At 41.6% G+C, this 16,395-nt stretch overlaps 1 long non-coding RNA gene across 1 annotated transcript in view; it reads left to right on the forward strand.

The window, feature by feature from the left end:
• Positions 1 to 822: 822 nt before the first annotated feature.
• LOC115657742 overlaps positions 823 to 16,395 on the forward strand; it is a 67,436-nt gene continuing 51,863 nt past the window's right edge. The window contains exon 1 of the long non-coding RNA XR_004002040.1: positions 823 to 947. This is a non-coding gene — a long non-coding RNA (uncharacterized LOC115657742). The remainder of the gene's footprint in view (positions 948 to 16,395) is intronic.

Below are 16,395 nucleotides of genomic sequence, written 5' to 3' on the forward strand. Positions count from 1 at the left end.
AATTCCCCTGGTGTGGCCTCATGCAGGTGAGTCATTGCATTGTAGCTCCGTTGCTGGACAATGATTGTTGATGGGTTGTTTGACACTTCCGCCTGGGTGTTGATTATTTTCCTTGCTGTTGCCTCTGGGGAACTAATATCTGGCTGATTCCCCAATTTACCACCATACAACATAATTCTCACAACTTCATATGCATTAATAATACATATATAGGGATAAAGAAATGACTTTCAGAAAATCATAACGTTTCCCCTGATAGCTTACAAGGCATACTTTATATTTAAGATCACAATTATATGAAAATGAGGAATATGGGGGTTACAGTACGCTCCCCCAAGATATAGAACATCACAGTGGGAGCCTAATCAAAGCCCATTGTATGTCGCAGAGTGCGTTGTTGTGGTTTTATAGGCAGACAGCTTCTCTTGCACCCCCTCTGCTAAACATGCCACAAAACACCCAGTACTTACCTTAGATGTCTTCAAGTCATGCTCCTTATTTGGTGACCCCTACTGAGACTGAGTGATCCTCTTTGTTCCCCTCCAGGTCCACAGAGGGCACCAGTGAAGAGATCTTTAGAGGGAGGGCCACAGCCCTGCCCAGACTTTTAAAAATCCTGGAATTCAGGATATACCCAGCTCAGGGACAGTGAAGCTCCATTCTCCTTAGAATGGTAGGAATAGAGCCAACGGCGTATTCCTCTCAATTGCATACTAGGAAGGAGACTCCATAAACCACACTGCATGTTGGATCTGTTGGGATGGTTCTCCATTTGTTTCCATAGCTGCTGTACTAAGTTTTATCTCACTTCCACAGCTGGTTCACTGAAGCCTACATTTGATGACCTTCTGCTGTGAAACCCACCAGTTTTCATAGGCTTGCCCTGGATGGAGAGGGATGATTGGGAGATGACCAGGAGACTGGCTGAGCTGCTGGGGTACTCTGAGGTAGGAGGAGGAATATGAAGCATATGATCTCTTTTCTGTACTTACAGCAGGTTATGGGAGTAGTTTGTCTATGTGGGGTCGGGTGTGCCAGTGTTGTTCATTTAGAGACTTTTGACCTATTGATTATAATTAGGGCCCTTCATTTTCAGTCTTTATTTAATTTTTCCTGGGAATTTATCAGTGTTTATTACTACAACAAAAAAACAAATGAAAATCAGTAGAAAAAACTATTAATAATTTTACTGGAGTAAATATTGAGGCTTATTTTTGTGGACGGAAGGACGGGGAAAAAAGTATTCAGTAGATTAATGCTTTCATGAATGGAATTCAATGTGGTTTGCTGCAGAACTAAAAGAGAACTGAAAAAACATCACCTTTGAGTTTAAGAAAACAATATCTCTCTGATTCCCAAACTAAACTTTTCATTTGAATAAACAGTTTACTGTTGTAGACTAAGAACTATTAGCTTATAAATATTTACATTTAATACTTGGGCCACACCCTTGGCAGCACATACACTCAACTTCATCCTTTTTTCCTGTTTTTGTTTTTTTAAAACTTTCAATTACTTTTTTGTGTATTTTGGTACAGACTGTTGTTTTCTTCCCATGTTAGTGTGTCAGATCTTTAAACCATTCTCTACTAACATCTTGAAATGTGTACGTGGGGGGCGTGAGATTGATAAGCACATTCAGATGCGCACTCACTTCAGAGCTTGAACGTATGCCTGTTTGGTTATTGTGTGTATCTTCTAAATTAACACATAGCCTTACTTCAACAGGCAGCTTTGCATATACACACAGACTAATGTATTATCGTAATGCATATCACATGCAATATATGGTATTTTCGTAATAAAACAAGCTATTTTTATATATTTGAATGATAGAAAAGTAGAGTGGAAATCGGAAAGAAACAAATACTTTTTGTAAAACCCAGGATTTTTTTTGGTAAAAATTATAATGTATTCATCCAGCTCAAACTAGATAAACATGATGGTTCAGCTGGGTTTTATCTGGAGTCATTTCTGGAAGCCCTCACTCATATTGAGTAGAGCTGGTCCAATTTTCTAAGCAATTTTTATTTTGGAAAAAACAAACAAAACAAAACCCACAAAAAAACTGATCAGAAAAATGTTGAAAAAAATGAATCCCCTCTCCCAGTGCTAATGTAGCATCCTGCTCAGTTCCACTAAAGATAGAGACATCACAGGTGGTGTAAAGCATTACTCAACAGACTCCAGTCCTTTGAATTTTGTTGTTTATTCTGACCCAAAAGCCAAAGCAAGATTCTGGGTGTACAAAACCCACTCACATTGTAATCTGTTCAAAGGTTCTGTAAAGATGAACCAAAATTATCCCATTTCTGATGCATCCAGCATCAAAACACCCTTTTTGCCTGCAAGCCATCCTCACAGATCTCTATTTTCTGCACCTGAAATAATTTTTAAATAAAAAACATTACAAGTGAATCCTCTAGGTGGAGCTAAATCCATATTAACCACTACTCTATCTTTGAAGAAGCAGAATGAAAAAGGATACTTTTAGCTTTCAATTAGTGTATTTGTGAATTAAAGCTCCAAATCTAGAGGCTGTGTGTCCTTTCAGTATTTATATATTCATAAGTACACTTATAGTCCTCCTCACTATATTAATGAAAAGTAAAGGGCTAAGTTCTGTTCTTAGCCTACATCCACACTACAGCTTTAAATCGATATTAGTAAAATCGATTTTATAAAACAGGTTTTATAAAATCGATTTTACACGTCCACACTAGGGCACATTATTTCAGTGGTGTGCGTCCATGGTCCCAGGGTACCATCGATTTCCGGAGCGGTGCACTCTGGGTAGCTCAGTAAAAGAATAGGACCAATAACTTCGATATCCGTCCACACTAACCCTAAATCAATTTAGTAATATCGATTTTAGGGTTACTCCTTTCGTTTAGCTGGAGTACAGAAATCGATTTTAAGACCCCTTAAAATCAATTTTAAGTGCCTTGTAGTGTGGACGGTTACAGCGTTAAATCGATTTAACGCTGTTTAAATCAATTTAACGCTGTAGTGTGGACCTGGCCAAATTAGTTGCATAGACATAACTCCCATTGAAACTTAATGCAGAATTTGTTCCACTATGTGAAATGAGTGTGGTTGTTTCAGTCGAGTTTCTAAGGGACTGATTCATTCATGGGAATGAAATGTTATGTTGAGTAGTGCTCATAGCTGCAATCAGGTGAGTCTTTAATCCAGAAACAATGACAGATCTTGTTAAAGTCAGTGCATGTGCCAATCCTTCTTTCAGATTCAAATGCAAAGAGCAATTAAACCCCTTATATAGCAGAGACAGTATAAACAATGGAGGGACTGCCCAAGGCTCATGTCAGGTCAGAGCTGTGTTGAGTGGATTGACGGGGATCTCTGATTGCAAGCATGGGTACTAGGATATTGGTTTTGCAACCTGTGTGTGTTTAAAGGCAGAAAACTTTGCAGGAGTTATGAGCTGTGGGTCCCTGAGAAGAAACAGAGAGAGTGAGCTTTTGGGCGCAGAGCTTGCTGGAGTGGCAGATGTTCAGATTTTTGAGCAAGGAAACTCATTGCCTGCTGTTATTTGTTTCTACTGTGTTCAGGGAAACATTTTGTATTACTTTTGTAAATAAAAAAGATTATATCAAAGAACATACCTTACTTGTAAGATCATTTTTCATCCTAACAGAAACAACCCTGCAAGTCCCTGAATCCTGGTGAAGCATTTGGGCCACAGAGGCAACAGGAAGATGTAGGCAGTAAAATTACGTGGACTTCTAGTCTAGATGTATCTAGTATTCAGAGCAAGGAATTGGGTTCTGTGTTCTAGTCCCAACTATGCTAACAACTCCACCAATTTAGGTAAATCAGTTTGTTCCTTGTTTATCCATTTGTAGCATAAGTATATGGATACTTCTCATCAGGTACTGTTAGTCTGAAGGTGCTTAATTCATGTTTGTAAAAGTGCTCTGAGATCCTTGAGTGAAAAAAGTGTGACATAAATTAACATTATTTGAGACAATCACCAAAAAGGCTTCACTTCTGGGTTTACATTGTATACAGTTGTGTGGTTTCTTCAGATCCCCACATCAGCAGACCTCAGTGGACAGGAGGTGAAGTGGGGCATGAGAGACCAGGGCCTTAGCAATAATCTGACTTGTGTAACAAACCCCTTCTGTTTTCACAGGTTCGATTTTTTTCTCTCTCGAGTGGCTTGGCATATACAATATATAGTGTCAAGCTTAACTCCAGCCATAATGGTGTCAATTGTATGTATGAGGGAGCATCCTGTATTCTTTGATTTCTAACTGAACACAGTCAAAGACTCAGTATGGGAGATTTCCAACACTCTGGAGTTTAATAGTAAAAGAACCCGTGCTTTACAGAAAAGACCAGGAGCTTTGATTTTCTGCCTGACTTGCCAGCATTTTCTTATTACATCTGCCTCAGTGACATAAAAGCATGGTGGGGAACGGAATGCTGCTCACATTTTATAAAAAGGAATGATCTCCATTTTATTAAGGCGCTGCTTTTAAGTGTAAGATGATACTGTAGATATGATGCCTGGATTTTTTTGCCAAAATTAATTGGATAAAACACATTCACAGCAAGGGATCAATATCTTAGGTAAGTATGGAAAAGGACAACTAAGGCATTATTTTATTCAATAAAGCCAGATTCTGATACACTTGTGTTGACGAGTAACTCACTCCTGGCATAGTTCCACTGAAAGCGTCTGCTTCGAAAGGAATATGTAGTACTTAAAGACACATTTTATAGAGATATTCCTGGCAAAATTCTGCTGCTCTTATTCACTCCGAGTAAGACTATTCAAGCAGTTCTATTCATTTCAATGGGAGTAAGATACTGCTCAGTGTGAATATGGGTGGCAGAATCTAACCCCAAAGCTATTGACTTTCAAAGTTCTTTACTACTTGCTTCATTATTCAGAACAAATAACATAGAGGTATGGGTGTTACTTTACACATGTCAGTCGCCTCAGTGAAGTCAATGGGATCACTCACATGAATGCAATTATTTGTGTGCTTAAATCTTTGCAGGACTGGGGCCTTAGTAGTTGGCACTCCTCTCTCTGAATGAGGAAGTAGTCTGGTAAGTAAGAAGTGACATTGTGGTCAGGTAGCTAAAATAAAACTCTATTATCTGATGTGAGAGAAGGGGATTTGTGGGGATTCTAAGTGACAAGGCCTTCCAAGTAAAATAAAAAAAAATATAGCATATTTAGCTGACCACTGAACGCCAAGAGAATGAGTGTATGGGGGATACACAACAGCGCCACCTTGAGTGACAGGTGGATACCCTACAGCTTTTCACACCTTTGAACTTGACTGTCAGTCTTTAAAAAAAAAATACACATCACTGGCATGTAAATTATGGGGCCAGATTTTTAAAAATGTGTGCACATAAACCCGGATTTATAGGTCCATAAAGGTGTGTGGCTTGGAAGTCAGATGTGCACAAAAGTGCATGTTCTTTTGAAAACATGGCCCTATTCTTTGATAGAGATGATCAGGAAAATGAAGAAAGGCAGAAAAGTGGGGAGGAGGAGGATGAAGACCAGACCTAATGAGGGCTGGAAATGCACTTAGATTAAAAATTATTTGAACACAATATCTAAACTATCAGTACAATAGATTAGGTGGTATTTAGCCCTTATTCCAAGTAAATCTAGTTATTTTGCTATATACGTGTGCACAGACAAACAAAGCAGTGGACAAGTGGGAGATATATGGAGAAAAGAAGGAGCTCAAGAATAGGGGGAAAGAACTCAAGAGAACAGGGAAAAGAAGGAAATCCAAGGAGGAGGCATGGACAAAATTCCACAGTATTCCACATATCTCACAGTTAGAAGCTGTATGCAAAATAACCTTCAAATTAAATCACATAAATAAATTGCTGCTCTTATCACCTGCACAGATGTTGGTAAAAATAATGAATATATAGTATCAACAACTCACAAATGGATAGCTGAGAAGAGGGCTAAAAGGAACCTTCTCTCTGGTTTAATTTGTAGCCCGAACCTTTTTATTAAGTAAAATGAAAATATGAAAATTTAGAACAAAGTTCTCATACGTCTGAGGTTTTCAGTAACATAAATCACTTCATTTCCATGATTTATTATATCATATAACCCACTAATAACCTCATAATTCACCATTGCCCATTAATTTTTGTGTATAAATCCAATGACAAAAACAATGGACGAAAAAAATTACCAGTCATCAGAGTGCGTGGGTTTGATTTAGAGCCACTCATAATATTAAACCTAGAAATTTCATTCTTCATCATAATGTGTGAATTATACATTAACTCATTTCTTTTCCTCTCTGTGATACACTTGAGATTGAAAAAATCACTGATTTATTTTACATATGCAGCCTGAAATCATGTCGTTCAATATCCACAGATATTATGTCAACTGTATAATTTATGAATATCAATGTAAAAACCACACACCACCAAAAGTGTCCAGTAATGTATTGTTGCTGGTTGATTAGAAGTGTTCTTGTGCAATACCCAGAGACCTGCATACATTTAATATTCAAAAATACAAGTGCAAAACCTAATGCACTATCAGTGACAATCAGCTCAAGGGCACATGAAAGTGAATGTTATTAATTATGCCACTTCAGCACATGCTAATTTTATCCCCAAACTAATATTTCTTTATCAATCTTTCATTTTTATAAGCTGAATCACATGAAATGTATATTGCATGGTTATCAGATACAGATTACCGGTAATTTCAATGATATCTGTTCCCCTTTAGTTTGAGCAGCATCCATTATGCTGTCACATTAAAAAGAGTGAACAACCTTCTTTATGGATTAATAACTATACTTAAAATTACATTAATTTGAGCAGCAGCAACCACAAGTTATCATGTGATGGCTGTTTGGTGATCAATGTGAAATGTATTTGGTGCTCTCAGTGAAGTGTCCACATCACAATAACCACCATCACCACAACTGGCACTAATTGCTAACCTAGTTGGCCATCTCATGAATGGATGTATATATACTAGGGAAGCACAGGGGACCTTTGCACTGCTGTGGACTGTGCTGGGCATTTTCCAGAGGCATGAAGTTGAATGGTGTAGGAGTTTGCCTTGAAACCATAGTGAGCCTCTCTGGGCTGGTGTTGTGGCGTTTGCTGGAGTCCAGCAGAGCAGGATGAGCCAGGAAACTATGAATAATTCCATCACAACCACAGTTTTGTGCACATGGCAGGCCTGAAGATTTTGAAGAAAATTAAGATAGATGATTCTTCTTTATACCTCCCCCCTAAATATTTTGGTCCCACCAGCCTCCTGCTGCAGAGGTAGAGCCCAAATATTTGCTTCTTTTTGCACCATCAATCAGTTTGCATTTCAAGGTTACCTTCATCACCAGAAAAATGGTTAGGGGTTTACTGTTTTGTCTAGTGAAAGCTGAGATTTTCCTTTATGGGGTCCACTACCAGCTCTGTTAACAACGCATTGAGGATCCACAAACCCCTTCAGTTCATAAAAGCAGTGCTGAATTTTTACAACCTGTTTTCATGACATGTTGGCTCCCACTAGTGGAAATCTTGCAAACATCAGCCTGTGACACTTCAATCATCTTTGCCTCTGAATCAGATACCTAAAGGCAGCCCCTTCCAGACTTTCAGATGGCTTAGAGGTGGGTTTGGATGTTAGGCTTTGTGCCATCTCTAGTTTTTACTGGTTATTGCTAGTGATGAATTGCTAGTTTGTAAATGAAGCTTCAGCATTTTCTTCTAACTTAACTTGGGGTGCAAATTAATTTACATTTGGAAGGAACACTACTTTTTGTGTGACTGTACCATCTCCTCAGGAATACAAAGGAAAAAACATAACAGGAGCTCATCAACTGGAAGAGAGAGATTGTGCAATCAGTGGTAAAATGGCCACTTTAGGCTGCAGCTTCTGGTCTCTGACAATCTTAAAGGGCCAATTCCCTGAAAGACATGCTGGCAACTAATGTTCCTGTAAGAGGATAAGCTGTACTTGGATAGGGTTGCCAACTTTCTAATTGCACGAAACTGAACACCCCTGCCCTACCCCTTCCTTTCAGAGGCCCCACTCACTCCATCCATCCTCCCATCTTCGTTCACTCTTCCCAACTCTCACGCACTTTCACTGGCCTGGGGCAAGGGGTTGGGGTGGGGGAGAGGGTGACAGTGAGGGTTCTAACTGGGGCTGCGGGCTCTAGGGTTGGGCTGGGAATGAGGGGTTTGAGGTGCCGGAGGGGGCTCCAGGCAGGGGTATGGAGCTGAGGGATTAGGAGTACAGGAGGGGGCTGCAGGTTGAAACAAGGGAATGGGGTGCAGAAGGAGGTGAGGGCTCTGGGGTGGGGCCAGGGATGAGGGGTACAGGGTGTGGGGGAGGGCTCTGGGGTGGGGCCAAAGATGAGGGGTTTGGGGTTCAGGAGAGAGTTCAGGGCTGGGGCAGCGGGTTGGGGCTTGGGCTTACCTCAGGGGGACTTCCAGTCAGCAACACAACAGGGAGCCTGTCCTGGCACCATGCTGCGTGCACTCCGGAAGTAGCCACCAGGTCTGGGTTCTAGGTCTGGGAAGGAGGGTCAGGAGGCTCCACGTGCCACTCTCACCTGCAGGCACCACCCTGCCCAGCTCCCATTGTCTGGGAGCCAGTGTTTGGGGTAGGGGCAGCGCATGGAGCCCCCACCACCTAGGAGCTGGACATTCTGGCTGCTTCTGGGACACAGCACGGTGCCAGCCAGAACATGTAGGGACTAGTCTGCCTTAGCATTGCAGCACCACCGACTGGCCTTTTAACAGCCCGGTCGGCAGTGCTGACCAGAGCTGCCAGGGTCCCTTTTCGTCCAGGTGTTCCGGTGAAAAACTGGACACCTGGTCACCATAAATCACCAAAGAAAAGGTCCTGAGAAAAAGGCTTCTCCTGTGTATTGAATACTGCCACTGCACACCCTTCCAATGTCAGATATGGAGAGTAAATGAACATGATATGCCACAGTAATATTTTACACTTATTTTTCAGAATTTTCCACACTTTAAATGTCCTGTCTAGCTTTAAATTGCTTATGTGACGGATCAGCCACCAAGTCTTTTGAGAAGCTATTGCAAACCGTCTTGTGATTAGAAAGTGTTTGGTGATGTCACAGAGTGAAATGGGCACTAGGGGACTAATGTCTGTTCATAAACCCTAATCCAAAGGCCACTGAAGTCAATGTGAGTCTTTCCATTGACTTCAATAAGCTCAGGATGAGGCTCATGAACAAGAAAGGTGGAGATGTTCAGATAACATTTGAATAAACATCTGAATTTTTTTATTTTTGTCTATACCTCTGGCCCCAATGGGTATGTGTACATGGCAATTAAACATCTGCGGCGGGCGCACGGCAGCTGACTCAGGCTCACAGGGCTTGGGCTGCAGGGCTGTAAAATTGTGGTGTAAACATTCGGGCTCAGGCTGGAGCCAAAGCTCTGGAACCTTGCAAGGATGGGAGGGTCCCAGAACCCAGGCTCCAACCTGAGCCCAGATGACTAAATCACAGTTTTACAGCCCCCATATCCCAAGCCCTGTGAGCCTAAATCAGCTGATACAGGTCAGCTGCAGGTGTTTAATTGCTGTGTAGACATACCCAATGAGGTTCATCTATCTCTAGTCACACCCCAGACTAACTGATTACTTTCTATCGCTGTAACTGTCACTTTTATCCAACAGGTAGAGATACTTTATGATGCCTTCATAAATGTTAATCAGTGCAGTTGCTGTTAGTGACAAAGGCTGAGGCCCCATTGCACAAGGTCCTGTACAAATATAAGAGACAGTTCCCAACCTGAAGAGTGCACAATCTAAATAATTGGTTGAAAGGAATAAGGATGGGAATGTTATGCCCATTTCACAGAAGAGAGAACTGAAGCACAGTAGATGAAATAACTCTCCCTAGATCAGTGGTTCTCAAAGCCGGTCCACTGCTTGTTCAGGGAAATCCCCTGGTGGGCCGGGCCAGGCTGGGCTGGTTTGTTTACCTGCTGTGTCTGCAGGTTCGGCCAATCGTGGCTGCCACCAGCCGCGGTTCACTGCTCATGGCCAATGGGGGCTGTGGGAAGCAGCATGAGCTGAAGGATGTGCTGGCCACCCTTTCCACAGCCTCCATTGGCCTGGAGTGGCAAACTGCAGACAGTGGGAGCCACGATTGGCCGAACCTGCAGACACGGCAGATAAACAAACCGGCCCGGCCCACTTGGGGCTTTCCCTGAACAAGCGGTGGACCAGCTATGAGAACCACTGCCCTAGATCACACTGGAACTCTGTGGCAAAATTAATAACTGAGCCCAGGTCTTCTAATCCCAGTTCATTGCCTCTACCACAAGACCACCATTCCTCTCTTAGAAGGTTTTAACTTAGTTTTGGATATTGTTTTAACTAGGCCTAATCTGAACCATGATGGTTTATCTACCATTTGAAATATCAAGAACTAAAGATTTTGTTCTTTTACTACAATAAATACTGACTGGGCCAACACTGCACACTCATTTATACTGTTGTACCTCCCCTGAGTTTGAGAGTATGGCAGGCAGAATTTTGTTCATGGTATTTAGCACTTAACTATCTTTGCATATTTTAAAAACCATTAAAGTGTACATGGTGCCTATTACAATGAGTTTAGTAGTTCAAAAATTAAATGTGGTGCTATGAGGCGTGCTAGAACATTCGCAGATTATTATATTAAGAATAACAATAATCCTACTCTTCTGATGGATGTGTGTTCAGCAGGATATTGCTGAGAAAACACCACTGTACACAGTCCTAAAGCACCCAGTGGTCTTTCAGTAATCTTCTGTTACTCCCATTGAGCTCAGAATTTGTTGGCTGAATAATGCAGGACAGACATTTGATCTTTCCAATGCCACTTTCTGAAATTCTTAGGAGATGGTCTGTCTCCATTTGCACCCAACTGTCATATGCACCATGTGTTGAAACATGCACCAGACACAAGGAGAATTTAGATAAAAACATAGCACACATTTTTCACCACATAGCACACTTCATAGAAGCACTAACTGTATAAAGGCAATTAAAAGAGATTTTGAAGGAATTTGACAGATTACAGGCTGGTGACACTACTGTGGCAATCTGAGTGGAAATCTGGCTTGATTTTACAAACAAAGAACTGGAGATCCAAATGGACAAAATCATAAAAAAAAATTCAGAGAAGCTGCAGAACCTTTCCATTACTTAGTCAACATGACGGATCTCAAATACAAGGTGAAAGTCTGAGCCCAGAAAAGGAACAAGAGGCTAAAATGTGGCTGGCTGAATATAATCCTTCTTTCTCTTCTAGCATTTAACACCGAAGTTTGAGAGAATCTTTGTACAGAAAATTGCGTCACAGTTCTTTGTATGAAAATGGTGGAAAATTATGTAAATAAAATAATGAAAAGTAGGACAAGAGAATTCAGAATGTTGTCACCTTTTAAAAGCCACACACACTTGTCAGTTAGGTTCACAAACTGAATCAGGGAAAAATGTTGAAACTCTTACTCATTATGGAGTTAAGGTATCAGAATCTGGCCGATAGCATCATCTTATGTTTAATTTCTCCAGGGCTTTTTCAGGTTCAACAATTCTGCTTGGAAATACCTACAGGCTTCTATAAGCTTCTTCTATATCTAACCTAGATGAGAGTGAACAAATTTCAAACCAGGATGAAAGGTTCACTTTGCACTACCTCATTTTAAGTATCTTCTTTGTTTTTGTTTTAACAATGTAATATTTATTAATGATGAAGAATGTTCTCAATATAATATGTAATAGCAGCATCTAATGAATGCAACTAATTATATGTACAACAGCCATGGCATTGCCAGCCTTTCCCTGGAATCTCATCATGCTATTATGTGGTGTCTGCTGTATATGAACAAAATAGGAAAGAACCTTTGATGTAACATAAGCTTCTTCTGGATATAAAGAAAATGGAACATTGAAAATAAAGTCTGAAGTCTTTCACCACCTTAATTGGTTTGATTATAGGAGATAACAAAAGATCACTGACTCCCTTTCTACCTGTTACCTGTTTGAGATATACCTGGCTTTGCTCTTTGGCCAGGATATGGCCCAAAATGGCCTGTACACAGATTATGACATTGATTCACGTGTGGAAGAATGGCTTGAAATCTAAGCTCAGAAAACTAGTGCCCAAAGAACAGAGCAGTTCTACTGCTTGGGAACAGAGTTCTAATGTATTGGTAGGTGTCATAGGTTTCACCCTCACTCTGAACTTTAGAATATAGATGTGAATACCTGTATGTGAACCTCCTAAGCTTAATTACCAGCTAGATCAATGGGCTGCCACCATCCAAATGTTTGAGTCATTTGGAAAACTCTGTCTTCCCCCTCAAAACCTTCCCCTCCCTCGGTAGCCTTGAGAGACTCCTCCACCAATTCCCTGGTGAACTCTGATCCAAACCCCTTGGATCTTAAAACAAGGAAGAATTACTCATTCCCCCTCCCTTTTTCCCCCCACCAATCCCTGGTGAGTCCAGATCCAATCCCCTTGGATCTAAAAAAAACAGGGAAAAAATCAATTAGGTTCTTAAAAAGAAGGCTTTTAATTAAAGAAGAGAAAGGTTAAAAAAAAACCTCTGGGAGATAGCATACAAGCTGATCTCACAGACAACAGATTCAAAACACAGATGATGTTCCCCTAGGCAAAATTTAGTACACAAAAGAATTCCCAATTTGATTATTCCTCTAATTGCACAAAGACAAAGTCACAAAAAGAAAATAAACATAAACCTATTTATTCTTTTCTAATACTTACTACTTTGATAAGAGGCTGGTTCCTTGATCTTTTCCACTCTGGCTGAAACTGAAACTGTCTCTAAACAAAGGAAACTTCCCTCCTTCCTTTTGAAATATCTTGTCTCCCCATTGGTTCCTTTGGTCAGGTGTCAGCTAGGCTAGGTGAACTTCTTAACCCTTTACAGGTAAAACAGGCATTAACCCTTAACTATCTGTTTATGACAGTAGGCATAATGAACAGAGGGTCAAAGTCCCACTTTTGCTGCTCAGCTGATGCACTTCCATATACTACTTGAAAATGATATCAGATTCCATGCTGAATGCCTAAGTGCATTAATGAATTAATGAAGCCCTAGAAATTATTCTGCATTATAGGCTATATTACCTGCTAAACACAGATGAGGGCTAATGAATGGAAAGCCAACAATTCCACCACAACTTGCCCATAAGCACGTTACAACTGCTGGACCAAAACCATCCAAATATGTCAATATCCTCCTGCACTGTTCTACTTTTCACTAGCTGTAAGTGTCTAAAGTGATTTGCTCTTAAGGCAAGTGTGGACAAACCACAGCCTGCGAGCCAAATCCGGCCCCCCAGCCATTTTAATCCAGCCCTTGAGCTCCCTGTAGCGAGCAGAGTCTGGGACTTGCACCACTCTGGCACTCCAGCTGGGGAGCAGGGTTGTGGGCCACTCCATGTGGCTCCTGAAAGCAGCAGCATGGCCCCCTCCAGCTCCTATGTGTAGGGGCAGCCAGGGAGCTCCCCTCTGCACACTGCCCCCACCTCAAGGGCCACCCCCGCAGCTCCTATAGGTCGGAAACTGCAGCCAATGGGAGCTGCAGGGGTGGTGCCTGCAAAGGGGACAGTGTGCGGAGCCACCTGGCAGTGCCTCCATATAGGAGCTGGAGAAAGTACATGCAGCTGCTTCCGGGAGCCGCTTGTGGTAAGCGCTTTCCAGAGCCTGCACTCCGGAGCCTCTCCCTGTACCCCAAGCCCCTGCCCCAGTCCTGAATCTCCTCCCACCCTCCGAACCCCTTGATCCCAGCCCGAAGCACCCTCATACACCCCAAACTCCTTATCCCCAGCACCCGCACCCCCAGCCAGAGCCCTCATCCACCTGCACCCCAGTCCCCCACCACAACCCAGAGCTCCCTCCCACATCCTGAACTCATTTCTGGCCCCACCCCAGAGCCCACAGCCCAACCAGAGCTCTCACCCCCTCCCACACCCCACCCTCAATTTTGTGAGCATTCATGACCCACCATACAATTTCTTTTCCCAGATGCGGCCCTTGGGCCAAAACATTTGTCCACCCCGTCTTAAGGGATACTATAAACCACAACGGTTTTTTTAAAACCATTGGTTTTTGGTTTGTTTTGTCCCCTTTCTTTTTTAACTAAACTTTTATTATTTCAGAAAGTAAATACACATACACACACATCAACTCTCTCTCTCTCCCCCTCGCCCCCCCCCCCCCCCGCCCACTTTGGCTGCATCTCTTTTGGGCTATATTTATGAAACCTGAGATAGATTTGTCAGTATCCTAGTATTGTTCATTTTGGTCCATGCATATTACAAGGGGAGTTTCCAACGGCAGCATGCTTATGCACTACTCTGCAAAATTATGGTATGTGCAATCCTTTTCTCTCCCCTTCTCCTATCTTAAAGCCAAATCCAAGTCTTGGATAAGCAGAGAGAGAGTATTACAAAACATTTCTTAGTGTCATTGCTTAGAGATTCACTGGAAGTCTGGGAAACCCTAAGATAAGGCCCAGCTCTACTAGGGACTGAAATCCTCTATTTGTGCAAAGAACAAATGTGACGTGATAGCAACGCAAGCCTCCCCCGATACCATTCGACTCATGAGGCAGGAATTTGGCCCTACCAGTTCTACATCCCAAAAGTGCAAATGACATTCATAATACACCTCTACCCTGATATAACGCTGTCCTTGGGAGCCAAAAATCTTACTGTGTTATAGGTGAAACTGTGTTATATTGAACTTGCTTTGATTCACCAGGGTGAGCAGCCCCACCACCCTGGAGCACTGCTTTACCGCATTATATCCAAATTTGTGTTATATCGGGTGGCGTTATATCGAGGTAGTGGTTTATAATACAAAGATGTGATGCTAGGTATAGAAGAATCATTCAGCACTACTTTGCTTTCCTTAACAAAACACCTACCATGCTGTGACTGTTGCTTATTACATGAATGAGAATCGTGTCACACTTACTTTGTGCTACCCCTGTTTGTTTGTTGTAGCCTCTCTCTCATCATATATGCAGCTGTAAGATTTTTGGGCCAGGAACCATCTTTTCATTAATATAAGTGCACAGCACCCAGTGGAATGAGGTCCATTTAGGCACAATACAAACAAACAACATAAATGGCAACCCAAAGCGTTAGAGCAAAATACAGCTGCCTGGCCAGCTTCTTTATGGGCTCAAACTCTGCTGTCGTTTGCACTCATTTAACTTCATTGACTTCCTTTGTATTGCCTGGGTGTGACTGAGAGCTGAATTGGGGCTATTCTCTAGCAAAATCTCAGCATGCTACTGCTTTCACCTGTAATTATCCATAGATGCAAGCTTGAAAAATTGTTGCAACAATGCATAGCCTTTTCTCTGCTATGAAAAGGAGCACAGCAGCAGGTGACTGGTATTTAATTAACCACATGCAGATAATTATCTTTTTAGTTCCTGGATTAAAATAGTGCAGAATGAGCACACAGGAGGTGTAGAAATTAGGTAAAAACTAATGGATTTAAATAACTGTGAGTGCAGCAGAAAAACAATTGGCTGGTTATTTGGAATGAAGGGTCTATGTCCCCAGTGAGTCCAGCAACATGATCCATGTGAATAGATTTCTGGGCACGGAGTCTTACTGACGTCACTGGGATTCCAACTGGGCATAAGAATTTGCCTGAATGGATTCCATTACAGGATTAGCGCCTCAGCTGGTAACTTGAAATAGTGGTATTAAGAAATGCAGCTAGAAGGTGACAGGTAGAAAAGCAGTACCGAGCATGTAGTATTTTCAATAGGCTTGTCCACAGTATCAGTGAGGGGGCCAGCTGGGCTCTCTTGGTGTTATTTACAAGAGGAAAGTTGTGGGAGAAGTAAACTGTTCCCAGGTGACAAGAGAACAAAGCATGACTCTCTTTCTCCATGACTAGCAGAAAAGAATAAGAACACTGAGATGATAATTAAAAAGTGCCCCGAACCAATACGTAAGAGAAGGTTAAAAAGTCTTTGCTCAGGTGCAGACATCAATCCCTGAGACTCTAAATTATTGCAATTTTTTGGTTATTTCTAGCAGTATGTTACTAGAAACATAAATCATCCAAAATGACAATGGTAAAATATGGGATTATAGATCCAAAGGCCATCGCTGTCTCTAGGAGGTATGTTGCATATTTGAAAACACCAGAACTGTTCAAAATCTGATATTTTTGCTCAGAATTCTACACTTCTCTCTTCATCTATTTTAAAATATACTGGATTTCCTCTGCTTAATTCTCTTTTCCTGTCCTCAAGTCTTATTTATTGAGGGCCTCTGTGCAAATCAGATTTGATACTCAGCTACCTAGCTGTTCTTCATCCATTCAT

This window comes from Gopherus evgoodei, chromosome 9 (assembly GCF_007399415.2).
Source record: "Gopherus evgoodei ecotype Sinaloan lineage chromosome 9, rGopEvg1_v1.p, whole genome shotgun sequence".
NCBI classification, from domain to species: Eukaryota; Metazoa; Chordata; order Testudines; family Testudinidae; genus Gopherus; species Gopherus evgoodei.